The following is a 10679-nucleotide window of genomic DNA, read 5'->3' on the forward strand; positions in this document are numbered from 1 at the left end:
TCAGAAATATGGTGAGGTTATTCAAGATGATAGGGAAGATAGAAGCCTCATGCTTCTAAAAATGATATGTGTGGGCAACAGATGAGAAAAATTGTGTTACAGCTCCCAAAATTTGCAGCTTCTTCTTTCATGATGCCCCAGGAGGAAGACGAGGCCCTTCACAGCAGTTGCTAGCACTGTCTGGTTGGCCTAAACTTGAAAAGAAACAATCTTATTAAGGAATAAAACACCATCTGATTTAACAGAAACAATTGCCAACATCTTACCTCTAGGAAAATATTTTTATTTAGATTGGCAGCCACATAATTTAGTTAAAACCCATAGATGCTTTTTCTAATGAAATTAAATCCAGGAAATAAAGGTAATTAAAGGCTGCAATGGCCAGATATTTAGCAACTGGTCAACTTGGATACAGAATAACATCACTAAATTACCAAATCCCATCCAGTGACTGGGAACTCTTACAGGTGGCCAGAGTGGATGTCAATTCTATCTTTATTAGCCACCTGCCATGCTAATAGATATAATTGGCAGCCCCAGTCTTGGCTTTACACCCATGTGCTGGCATTTAAAATTGAGAGTTAAGGGAAACAATGTACTCCCAAATAATCCCTGGGCCAACAAAAAAATAAAGATGGAAATCAAAATTTTTTTGAAATGAATGAAAATAAAAACACAAAGCAGCAAAACCTGTGGGATAAATCAAAAGCAGTGCTAAGAGGGAATTTTATAGCATTAAATGCCTATATCAGAAAAGTAGAAATATCACAAATTAACTACCTAATATCACAGCTCAAAAACTAGAAAAATAAGAACAATCTAAACCCAGAGTTAGCAGGAGCAAAGAAATAATAAAGATCAGAGAGTAACTAAATGAAATAGAGACCAAAAAATAATACAAAGGATCAACAAAACAAAAATATGGTTCTTTGAAAAGATCAGCAAAATCGATAGAACACTAGTTAGACTAATAAAGACGAGAGAAAATCCAAAGAAACATAATCAGAAATGAAAAAGAAGACAGTACAACTGATACCACAGAAATACACAGATATTTAGAGACTATTATAAACAATATGCTCAAAAATTGGAAAACCTGGAGGAAATTGATGAATTCCTAAAAACATACAACCTCCCAAGATCAAACCAAGAAGAAATAGAACTCTTGAATAGACCTTAACATGTAGTGAGATCAAGTGAGTAATAAAAAATCTCCCAACAACAAAAATCTCAGGACCAGATGGATTCAAAGAAGAATTCTATCACACATACATGAAAGAATGGTGCCAATCCTACTGAAATTATTCCAAAAGGTCAAGAAGGAGAGAATCCTCTCTAACTCATTTCACCAAGCCAGTATTACCCTGATACCAAAGCCAGGAAAGGAAGCAAAAACAACAACAAACAAAACAAAACAAAACAAACCACTACAGACCAGTATATCTGATGAACATAGATGCAAAAATCCTCAGAATCAATAAACTGAATCTAACAGCACATCAATGATAATTCAACGTGATCAAGCAGGTTTTATCCCAGGGATGCAGGATGGTTCTTCATATGGAAGTCAATAAATATAATTGATCACATAACAGAATTAAAAGCAAAAAGCATGTATCTTCCTAATAGATGCAGAAAACACATATGATACAATCCAGCATCCCTTCATGATAAAAACCCTCAAAAAACTTGGCAGAGAAGGAATACACCTCAAAATAATGAAAGCCATATATGACAAACCCATAGCTAACAATACTGAATGGAGTAAAAATTGAAAGCATTTCTCCTGAGAACGGGAACAAGGCAAGGATGCACAGTGTCTCCATTTATGTTCAACATGTCACTGGAAATCCTAGCCAAAGCAATCAAGCAAGAGAAAAAAATAAAAGGCATCCCAATTGGAAAAGAGGAAGACAAATTATCTGTTCCGATGATATGATATTATATGTAGAAAAATCCAAAAGATGACTAAATTTGATAAACGAATTTAGCAGTCTCGGGTTATAAAATCAATGTACAAATATCAATAGCATTTCTATAAACCAACAACAACCAAGCTGAGAACAAATTAGGAACTCCACTCCATTAACAATAGCTCCCCCCACAACAAACAAATACCTAGGAATAAATTTAACCAAGGAAGTGAAAGATCTGTGCAAGTAGAACTACAAATCACTGATGAAAGAAATCATAAATAACACAAGCAAATGAAAATATATTCCATACTCATGGATTAGAAGAATCAATCTTGTTAAAATAACTATTCTGCTCAAAGTGATCTATAGATTCAATGCAATTCCTGTCAAAATAATGCCATTTTCACAGAATTAGAAAGAACAATTCTAAAATTCAAAAGGAATTAAAAAAGAACCCAAATAGCCAAAGCGATCCTAACCAAAAAGAACAAAGCTAGAGGCATCACACGGCCTGACTTCAAATTATATTACATATGGTAGTAACCACAGCATGCATGGTACGGGTATTAAAATGAACACATAGATCAATGGAACCGAATAGAAACCAAGAAATAAAGCCACACACTTACAGCCTACCAATCTTTGACAAAATCAACAAGAACATGCAGTGGGGAAAGATGCCCATTTTAATAAATGGTTCTGAGAAAATTGGGTAGCCATATGCAGAAAAATTATCTCTCACCATATACAAAAATTAACTTAAGACAGATTAAAGACTTAAATATAAGGCCTAAAGCAATAAAAACCCAGAAGAAAACCTACAAAAAAGTCTTCTGGACATTGGCCTAGGCTATATACTAAATATGACTAAAACCCCCAAAACCATAATGAAAACATAAATAGGCAAATGGGACCTAATTCAACTAAAAAGCTTTTGCACACTAAAAGGAATAATCAAAAGTGTCAAAGACAACCCACAGAATGGGAGAAAATATTCACAAACTATATGTCTGACAAAGGACTAATATCCAGAATCTACAAGTAACCCAAACAACTCAGCAAGAAAAACAAACAAACAACCCCCCTTAAACACTGGGCAAATGACACAAACAACCATTTTTCAAAAGAAGATATACAAATGGCCAAGAAACATGAAAAAATGTTCAACATAATTAATCATCAGAAAAATGCAAATTAAAAGCACATTGAGATACCATTTTACTCCAATTAGAATGGCCATTTTTAATAGGTAAAAAATCAATATGTGTTGATATGAATGTTGGTGGGAATGTAAATTAATACAACCTCTACCAGAATGGATATTTCTCAAAGAACAAGATTTACCATTTGATCCTGCAATCCTACTATTAGGTACCTACCCAGAGAAAAAGAAATCACATTATCAAAAAGATACCTGTACTTATATGTTTATCACAGCACAATTCATAAATGCAAAGAGATGGAATCAATTTAAGGAGCACATCAACTGATGAATGGAGTGAGAAAATGTGGTACATAAACCATGGAGTACTACTCAGCAATAAGAAAGAATGAAATAATGGTCTTTGCAACAACATGTATAGAATTGGAGATCATTATCCTGAATGAAGTAAGTCAGGAACAGAAAAACGAATGCCCCATGTTCTCAATGATAATTGGAAGCTAAATTGTGGCTATACAATGGCTCACAGAGTGGTATTATAACCAGCTCCATGAATGAAAATGTAGTTCTTTGTTTCAAGGTCTCTAAGATTTGCTAATCAGAATTTTGTAACTCTCTGTTTCACTGATCTATTCCCTTTTGAGTTCATTTTCAGATACCACAGAACCTCCTTGCAGCCATAAGGTAAATACCAGGCCTTATACCACCTGACTATTCAGAGAAGTCGAGATAAGCATCATCACCACAAATATTGCCCAAGGACCCACTGAGCAACCTACTCCCTACCACCCACATGCACATAAGACAAAAGGTGACCAATATCAATGCCTAGCTTATTATACTACTAAAATCTCCACCCTGGTAGGGGCTTGTCCATCATTTTTGATCATACAGTTGTGTGTTCCAAAATGATTTCTCCCTGCACTCGAGTACCCTGCATTCTACCCTGAACACGTAATGATGCTCACTCACTTCATATATTATTCATTTCACTTCTAGAAAAAACCTGACCCCGCTGGTCAGGGAGGCAGATTTGAGGCAGTCCTCATGCCTTCCTGCTGACATCTCCACAATAAACTCCTTTCTTCCTGACAATCCTTGTCATCTCAGTAATTGGCTTTCTGTGTGGGGAGCAACTAAACCTAGGGTGGGGGGAAAATTTGCAGCTTTGTTATTAACATATGACAATTAAATTTGCAAATTTATCCTAGAAAAAGTACTACATACCTTACTGTTGACTATCACTATGATTACCTTCAAAGTACTTCCCTTGAGCAGCTAGGGACCAATGCCTGCACCTAGCCCACCCTCCAAAGCAACTTTGGAACTCTTTTTCTGGAATGGCCATCAGAGCCATCATCATATTACCCTTGATGTCTTGAATGTTATCAAAATGTCTTCCTTGCAATATTTTCTTTATCTTTGAGTAAAGAAAAAAAGCCACTGGGGGCCAGGTGAATAGAGGGGGTGTTCCAATATAGTTATTTGTTTACTAGCAAAAAACTCCCTCACAGATGGTGCCATGTGAGCTGGTGCATTGTTGTGATGCAAGATTCATAAGTTATTGGCAAAAAGTTCACATTATTTTTGTCTAACTTTTTCACACAGCATTTTCAGCACTTTCAAATAGTTAACTGTTTGTCCAGTTGGCACAAATTCACAATGAGTAATCCCTCTGATATCAAAAAAGATTAGCAACATTATTTTGACTGTTGATTTGGACTGACAGAACATTTTTGGTCAGGGAAAATTGCACTTTGACTCTTTCTTTCAGGGTCGTATTGGTACAGCATGCTTCATTGGCAGTGATAACATGGCCCAAAATATCATCTTGCTTCTCCAAAGGTCTTGGCAAACTTCGATTCTCCCTTGCTTTTGTTCATCGGTGAGCAGCTTCATGACAATTTTTGTACACACATTTCCCATGCCAAGATTTTCAGTTAAGATTTTCCTTTTTCCTGTTTCTCTATCAATGTTTAATTGGTCTGCTATGCTTCTCACAGTCAGCTGATAATTTTGATGCACAATTTGATGAATTTTGGCAATGTTTTCATCAGTTCTGCTTGTTACTGGCTGCCCTGATCACTCTTCCTTAGTGACACTTTCTCTCCTTTCAGAAAAACACATAATCCATTTGTACATTGCCATTTTCTTCATGGCATTATCTCCATAAACCTAGACTAACATGTTTCTGATTTTATTTCCACTCTTGCCAAGTTCAACAAGAAATTTAATGTTTGTTCATTGCTTTAATTTAAGCTCTGACATTCTCACAAAAGCACACAACAATAATGGCATCACTCAGCAAGACACTTCCACACATCGACACGAACACAGCCATGAGACACTGATATACCAAGGTTATAAAACCTTACGAAGCTGTTTGTACAGAGCTGCTAACATAAGTGCACAGTGGCAAGTTTGAGAACTTAATTGTCAGACCTCATAAAGGACATTGGAGACTCAAAAAGGGAGAGGACAAGAAAAGGGATGAAAAATCACCTATGGGATACAATGTACACTACTCGAGTGATGGGTACACCAAAAGTCCAGACTCCATCACTATACAATTTATACATGTAACTTATACCTCTTAAATTTATAAGATAAAAGGAAATAAAATAAATTTAAAATAAGAATTTGTCAGGGGACAGAAACGAATCTCCTTCTACAGTGGGATAGGCCACAGCCCTGCTGCACCTCTGGTTCTTGGTCACTGAACTCACTCAGTGTTCTAGAGAGGGATGAAGGACAGTGACAAGAAGAATTACTTATTACCATGGGGATAGGAAGTGTATCAATGACTTTTAAAAATGATTATATGTGTTCAATGCCTGTTGTCTTTTGTATATTGTGCTAGCCCTTCTGGATACTCTGATAAATAAATTAAGACATGGTCCCTACTCTCACAGGGCTTATGGTATAGTGAAGGAGACAAGCATTCATCAGAGAAACACACAATGACATGTAAAATCCAACTGTAATAAGGCCTCTCCTTTGGAAGAAGAAAATGGTGCTAGGAAAGAAAAGAGTAATTGAATTAAACTCATGTTAGGAGGTCAGTGCAGGCTTCCCCGATGAAGAGACATTGAGCTCAAGGAAAGACAAAAAGATGTTACTGGGTCGTGGGGTATGGCACACCTCTTAAGGGCAGGACACAATTACAAGAGGGACATTACCTAACAAATGCAATCAGTGTAACCTAATTCTTTGTACCCTCAATGAATCACAAACAATTAAAAAAAAAAAAAAAAAAGGATGTTACTGGATGATGAGGAAGTGACTGCCTGTCACTGGCCAGCCAATATGCAGAGACAGGGTCCAACTAGCTTTTTTGTCAGAAGTCCAGCAATTCTGGATAACAGTAAGAATAGTGTCTCAATTCTGTTTTGCCTCAGTTACAAATCTAATAATTTTTATAATGAAATACAAGGTAACAAACCTAGAAAATTTTAACTTTATCTGATAGGAAGCAACATCAAAGTACTCTTCATTCTAACAATGCAAAATGTTTAAACAACAGAAAGGTAATTTTCACTTGAACAAAATATCTAAGAGAATCGTCAAAGAAAACATCACATTACCAAAGTAACTTTTACCCTACTAATATCACATCTACTGTCTATGTGTGACTACTTCCTCCAAGTCTCCTGAGATAAATACCCTCAAAATCATGGTGAACCCTTAACCAGATAATCACAGGGTGGGAAGAACATGAGCTAAGCAGAGTAGGTCAGCTATCCTGCTTCAGCCTAGCTTCTTAGACTTCCTCTTATAGGCCCACTTCTCTGGCTTCAAAAATACATGATGCGCATAGTAGTTAAAGTTAGTGCTGAGTTGCCTTGAAAAAGGACCCTCGAAACATATTGACTCAAGTGATAACAATTTGTTTCTGTTTGTGCTAACCATCTAGAGGGAATAGGCACCTCTGCTCCATTAGGTCATTCAGAGAGCCAGGCTTCTTCCATCCTGTCGTATCCCTGATCCACATAGTCAAAGCTGGTTCACCACCAAAACCACATCACATTTCAGTACAAGAAAAGGGATTAAAAAGGAAGTAGTTAGCAAGCCTCATTGAAAAGAACATAATCACAGAGCCAGATCCAGTTGCAAGAGAGGCTGGGAAATGTGGCCTTGAGCAGGATTCCATGGGCTCTGACAAACCTTATTCTGATGTGGGAACACACTCTACGCTAAAAGGGAGATGGAAAGTATAGGCACTAACATACTGTCTCTGTCTTGAGCAAACATTTCTCTGCATGCAATTATATTGCCGTTGAACTAACAAATAATAAAGATCTGTTCCTGCTTTGGTTCAGTTAACATGACTACAACTTGAACACCATTTAGTATTTTATAAGCTTCCTGGAAGCGTTCTTGTTGCAACTTATATCCTTGCAGATCAAGAATGAAATACAGGAAAGGAGCTCCCCCCCTAATCTTGCCATCTCTGGAGTTTTTATTTTGTCAACCACTGTGCAATGGGTGCTTTACAGACATTACCTCATTTGAACCTTGTAACAACACATTTTACAGAGAAGGAACAAGGGCAGAGAAATTAAGATCACGTTAGGTCACATAATTGGCATATAGGGAATTAGAACTCAAATCTAATTCCAAATTCCATGCTTTTAGCAAGCACACTATTACAAATGTCTCCCTAAAAATTGTGACTCCAATAGAAAATGATATCATTGGACATGTAACTGAATAGATTCTTTCTTTTTGATGTCCCTAGACATATTCTGGGTTTTTGTTTTGTTTTGCTTTTTGAGACAGAGTCTCACTATTGTGCCCTTGGTAGAGTGTCATGGCATCATAGCTCACAGCAACCTCTCAAACTCTTGAGTTCAAGAAATCCTCATACCTCAGCCTCCCAAGTAGCTGGGACTACAAATGCCCACCACAATACCCATCTGAGACGAAGTCTCGCTCTGGCTTAGGCTGGTCTCAAACTCCTGAGCTCAAGCAATCCACCTGCCTCAACCTCCCAGAGTGCTAGAATTACAGGCATGAGCCACCGTGCCCAGCTGCAATATCCTGATTTAGACACCTTACTTTTAGTTTCTTTCCTCCATCCTCCCACTCATTCCCTTTCATCATGTAAGTGGTTGGGTTTATAAGTTACCCCACATACCCGTGTTACACCACATGCTGGACATGTACACCAATTTTTCAAAGAATGAAACTCATAACAGACTACTTCAGAGTTACACTAAAAGGAAGTTGAATGTTTTCCCAGTTATTCAAAAGTCCTTGACTTTACTTATACCATAAACATTCACATCATCTTCATTAGGCACAGTGTTGGCGTGAGCTACTATGACAATTGGTTCCGCCCGGACCCTGCCCTCCAGACCCTCCTGGTCTTGTGGTGGAAGGAAACACATAACCAAGTGATCACAGCAGGCTGTAACAGCAGTTATGTGTGCAGCGCAGTGGTCACGGGGGCCGTGAGGACTGCATGAGAGCATGGTCAGAGATGAGGCAGGAGCAGCTTCACAGACATGATGACATTTAGGAGAAGTCTAGAACAGTGAAAAGGGCTCGAACAGGAGATATAGGCAAGGAAGGACTAAGAGCAGATGGAAGAGCGTTTGGTGAAAGAAGCACAGGGGTTTAACACAATGTACTGTAGGAGGGAGGAGAAAACTTCCCCTTTCCCCTGAAAGTTCACCGAAAGATTAATTTACAATTAAGGCTGATTAATAAGAAGAGGTATATTTACCAAACATGGGATGAGAATCACAGAGGGATTTCCAAATATCCCAGTGGGATCCAGATATTTTTATACCTGCGTTTTAGAGGGGAAAGGAGATGAGGAGTATAAGTAATCCTGTTTAGGGGCAATAAACAGAATTGCTAGGAGAAAGAATAGATACTTAGGAGAATGGATGGATGGGAGAAACAGATAGACCTGGAAATCAACCTGAAAAACAGGTATTATATTTAAAATTATTTGGGTTAGTCCTAGTTGCATTCTTTTTTTTTTCTTTTTGAGACAAAGTCTCACTTTGTCATCCTCGGTAGAGTGCCAAGACATCATAGCTGACAACAACCTCAAACTCTTGGGCTCAAGTGATTCTCTTGTCTCAGCCTCCCGAGTAGCTGGGACTACAGTCAGCCACCACAATGCCCAGCTCTGTTTTTTAGAGATGGAGTCTCTCTCTGGTTCAGGATGGTCTCGAACCTGTGAGCTCAGGCAATCCACCCGCCTCAGCCTCCCAGAGTGCTAGGATTACAGGATTGAGCCACCACACCCACATTCTTGATCTCTTTCCTGCAATATATTGAGATAGGGAGGGTCAAGTATTCTTTTGTTGGATCTGTGATAAGTATGTCTGATTATGTAGCCCTTGCCAAAGGCCTGTTCATCTCTAAGGGCCTTTAATTAAAAATACTGTTTACACTGAGGAATCATATTTTGGGGCAAAATTTTCTGAGCTCCTTCAGTATATATGTTCAAGTTTAATAGGCACTGCCAAAAATTTCCTAAATTAGTTTACATTCCCACCAGTAACAAAAGAAAGTTGCTATTGTTCCGCATTCTAGCCCATGTTTGATGTTGCACCATTTAGAAGTATAGTGGCATCTCACTATTATTAAAATTCACATTTTTATAGTGACGAAAAGATGTGAAATACCTTTTTGATGTTTATTGATCATTTTGTTTTTGTTTTTGTTTTGTGCCCATTTTATCTATTTTTGTCGACTTACAGCCTAGTTACAAGTATTTTTGTGGTATATATATATATATATACACACATCTTTTTCAGTTAGTAATTTGGTTTTTTTTTAACTCTTCTGGTGTTTTTTTGTTTGTTTGTTTTTGCTTGAGTTTTTAATTTTAATGACATTCATCAATTTGTAAAAGTTAAAGTTTTTCTATGTTTTATTGAAGAATCCTTTGCCTCCCCCAAGGTCTCATACAGACATTTTTCTACTTTTTTCCCTGCATCCTCAATTGTTTTAATCTTCACATTTAGTTCTATGATCTACCATGAAATAATTTTTGTGCATGGTAGGAAATAGGAATCAAGGTTCATATTTTTTTTTTCCTATATGGCTATTCCATTGATCCAGAAACAATTATGGAAAAAACTAGGCCTTCCCCACTAAATGGTCCTAGGGTGTCGGGGCTGATCCGGACATGCCCCAGGATGAGAGCCAGCATTGGCGATGAGAGGAAGTCATTCTGAACCTAACTGGTAAACAACTTTGAGGAAGTCCTCCTGATTGGCCTGTGTAGGTGCATGCTGCGCTCGTGCTGTATGCCTGCTCCCGCTTTGGACTGTAACATGTGCATTTCCCGAACACGTGTACTCTACTCTGATTGGCTTAGGAAAGGTATATAAGGCTGCACAACGGTTCCGTGCAGAGAGGTTCCTAGTTCCCATTCCCTTTCCTGTTCTGTCCTTTGAGCTTGCTGCATAAAAGTTACCTTTGACTCTTCGTTGGTGTCCTCGTCTCTGCTGGTCGGCAGCGCTGCGACACCGGTGCCGAAACCCGGGAACCTCACGCGCCTTGGCAGTACAGCAGCTGGGTAAGTCAAGTGCCTGCGATCAAAGCGGGGGCCCGCGACAAGAGCGGGGAAATCAGCG

The sequence above is a fragment of the Nycticebus coucang genome, chromosome 9 (assembly GCF_027406575.1).
Source record: "Nycticebus coucang isolate mNycCou1 chromosome 9, mNycCou1.pri, whole genome shotgun sequence".
Lineage (NCBI taxonomy): Eukaryota > Metazoa > Chordata > Mammalia > Primates > Lorisidae > Nycticebus > Nycticebus coucang.